Raw genomic sequence first — 2,500 nt, 5'->3', positions numbered from 1 at the left:
TATTTACATGTATAAATAAGGTTCAGAGGCTGGGCTCAATCGCTTACGGCCACACCAACCTGAATACGCCTGATCTCGTCTGATCTCGGAAGCAAAGCAGGGTCGGGCCTGGTTAGTACTTGGATGGGAGACTGCCTGGGAATACCACGTTCTCTAAGCTTTTTTCCACTTTTACCTGACTTATTTACATGTATAAATAAGGTTCAGAAGGTGGACTCATTCGCTTACGGCCACACCAACCTGAATATGCCCGATCTCGTCTGATCTCGGAAGCTATGCAGGGTCGGGCCTGGTTAGTACTTGGATGGGAGACTTCCTGGGAATACCAGCTGCTGTAAGCTTTTTTTCATTTTACCTGACGTATTTACATGTATAAATAAGGTTCAGAGGCTGGGCTCAATCGCTTACGGCCATACCAACCTGAATACGCCTGATCTCGTCTGATCTCGGAAGCAAAGCAGGGTCGGGCCTGGTTAGTACTTGGATGGGAGACTGCCTGGGAATACCACGTTCTCTAAGCTTTTTTCCACTTTTACCTGACTTATTTACATGTATAAATAAGGTTCAGAAGGTGGACTCATTCGCTTACGGCCACACCAACCTGAATATGCCCGATCTCGTCTGATCTCGGAAGCTATGCAGGGTCGGGCCTGGTTAGTACTTGGATGGGAGACTTCCTGGGAATACCAGGTTCTGTAAGCTTTTTTCCACTTTTACCTGACTTATTTACATGTATAAATAAGGTTCAGAGGGTGGACTCATTCGCTTACGGCCACACCAACCTGAATACGCCCGATCTCGTCTGACTTGAAGCTAAGCAGGGTCGGGCCTGGTTAGTACTTGGATGGGAGACTGCCTGGGAATACCAGGTGCTGTAAGCTATTTTCCACTTTTACCTGACGTATTTACATGTATAAATAAGGTTCAGAGGGTTGACTCAATCGATTACGGCCACACCAACCTGAATACACCCGATCTCGTCTGATCTCGGAAGCTAAGCAGGGTCGTGCCTGGTTAGTACTTGGATGGGAGACTGCCTGGGAATACCAGGTGCTGTAAGCTTTTTTCCACTTTTACCTGACGTATTTACATGTAAAAATAAGGTTCAGAGGGTGGACTCAAACGCTTATGGCCAGACCAACCTGAATACGCCCGATCTCGTCTGATGTCGGAAGCTAAGCAGGGTCGGGCCCGGTTAGTATTTGGATGGGAGACTGCCTGGGAATACCAGGTGGTTTAAGCTTTTTTCCACTTTTACCTGACGTATTTACACGTATAAATAAGGTTCAGATGGTGGACTCAAACGCTTACGGCCACACCAACCTGAATAAGCCCGATCTCGTCTGATCTCGGAAGCTAAGCAGGGCCGGGCCTGGTTAGTACATGGATGGCAGACTGCCTGGGAATACCAGGTGCTGTTAGCTTGTTTCTTCTTCTACCTGACGTATTTACATGTATAAATAAGGGTCAGAGGGTGGACTCATTCGCTTACGGCCACACCAACCTGAATACGCCCGATCTCGTCTGATCTCGGAAGCTAAGCAGGGTCGGGCCTGGTTAGTACTTGGATGGGCGACTGCCTGGGAATATCAGGTGCTGTAAGCTTTTTTCTTCTTTTACCTGACGTATTTACATGTATAAATAAGGGTCAGAGGGTGGACTCATTCGCTTACGGCCACACCAACCTGAATACGCCCGGTCTCGTCTGATCTCTGAAGCTAAGCAGGGTTGGGCCTGGTTAGAACATAGATGTGAGACTGCCTGGGAATACCAGGTGCTGTACGCTTTTTTCCACTTTTACCTGACGTATATACATGTATAAAAAGGTTCAGAGGGTGGACTCATTTGCTTACGGCCACACCAACCTGAATGCGCCCGATCTCGGAAGCTAAGCAGGGTCGGGCCTGGTTAGTACTTGGATGGGAGACTGCCTGGGAATACCAGGTGCTGTAAGCTTTTTTCCACTCTTACCTGACGTATTTACAAGTATAAATAAGGTTCAGAGGGTGGACTAATTCGCTTACGGCCACACCAACCTGAATGCGCCCAATCTCGTCTGATCTCGGAAGCTACGCAGGGTCGGGCCTGGTTAGTACTTGGATGGGAGACTTCCTGGGAATACCAGCTGCTGTAAGCTTTTTTCCATTTTACCTAACGTATTTACATGTATAAATAAGGTTCAGAGGCTGGGCTCAATCGCTTACGGCCATACCAACCTGAATACGCCTGATCTCGTCTGATCTCGGAAGCAAAGCAGGGTCGGGCCTGGTTAGTACTTGGATGGGAGACTGCCTGGGAATACCACGTTCTCTGAGCTTTTTTCCACTTTTACCTGACTTATTTACATGTATAAATAAGGTTCAGAAGGTGGACTCATTCGCTTACGTCCACACCAACCTGAATATGCCCGATCTCGTCTGATCTCGGAAGCTATGCAGGGTCGGGCCTGGTTAGTACTTGGATGGGAGACTGCCTGGGAATACCAGGTTCTGTAAGCTTT

General features: G+C 48.1%; 2 protein-coding genes, 2 non-coding genes and 12 pseudogenes across 4 annotated transcripts in view; 15 read left to right on the top strand and 1 right to left on the bottom strand.

Annotated features, from left to right (window-relative positions):
* LOC133933439 (zinc finger protein 260-like) overlaps positions 1–2,500 on the top strand; it is a 627,571-nt gene that overhangs the window by 173,589 nt on the left and 451,482 nt on the right. The gene's annotated exons all lie outside the window — the stretch shown is intronic.
* The window catches only part of LOC133933462 (histone H4-like), a 556,161-nt gene that overhangs the window by 324,809 nt on the left and 228,852 nt on the right, over positions 1–2,500 (bottom strand). The window lies entirely within an intron of this gene.
* LOC133943041 (5S ribosomal RNA) lies at positions 42–160 on the top strand (annotated as a pseudogene).
* On the top strand, positions 223–341 carry LOC133939701 (5S ribosomal RNA; annotated as a pseudogene).
* On the top strand, positions 403–521 carry LOC133942354 (5S ribosomal RNA; annotated as a pseudogene).
* Positions 584–702, top strand: LOC133938425 (5S ribosomal RNA; annotated as a pseudogene).
* LOC133942392 (5S ribosomal RNA) lies at positions 765–881 on the top strand (annotated as a pseudogene).
* Positions 944–1,062, top strand: LOC133934538 (5S ribosomal RNA). Its single transcript, XR_009912717.1, has one exon. It is a non-coding gene; the product is annotated as a 5S ribosomal RNA (ribosomal RNA).
* Positions 1,125–1,243, top strand: LOC133942556 (5S ribosomal RNA; annotated as a pseudogene).
* Positions 1,306–1,424, top strand: LOC133941289 (5S ribosomal RNA; annotated as a pseudogene).
* Positions 1,487–1,605, top strand: LOC133945006 (5S ribosomal RNA). The gene has a single exon (XR_009916766.1). It is a non-coding gene; the product is annotated as a 5S ribosomal RNA (ribosomal RNA).
* LOC133944011 (5S ribosomal RNA) lies at positions 1,668–1,786 on the top strand (annotated as a pseudogene).
* On the top strand, positions 1,848–1,956 carry LOC133940944 (5S ribosomal RNA; annotated as a pseudogene).
* LOC133941185 (5S ribosomal RNA) lies at positions 2,019–2,137 on the top strand (annotated as a pseudogene).
* On the top strand, positions 2,199–2,317 carry LOC133942917 (5S ribosomal RNA; annotated as a pseudogene).
* Positions 2,380–2,498, top strand: LOC133941480 (5S ribosomal RNA; annotated as a pseudogene).

The sequence above is a fragment of the Platichthys flesus genome, chromosome 22 (genome assembly GCF_949316205.1).
Source record: "Platichthys flesus chromosome 22, fPlaFle2.1, whole genome shotgun sequence".
NCBI lineage: Eukaryota > Metazoa > Chordata > Actinopteri > Pleuronectiformes > Pleuronectidae > Platichthys > Platichthys flesus.
Note: the sequence above shows the minus strand (reverse complement) of the source record. Positions and strands in the feature narration are given on the sequence as shown.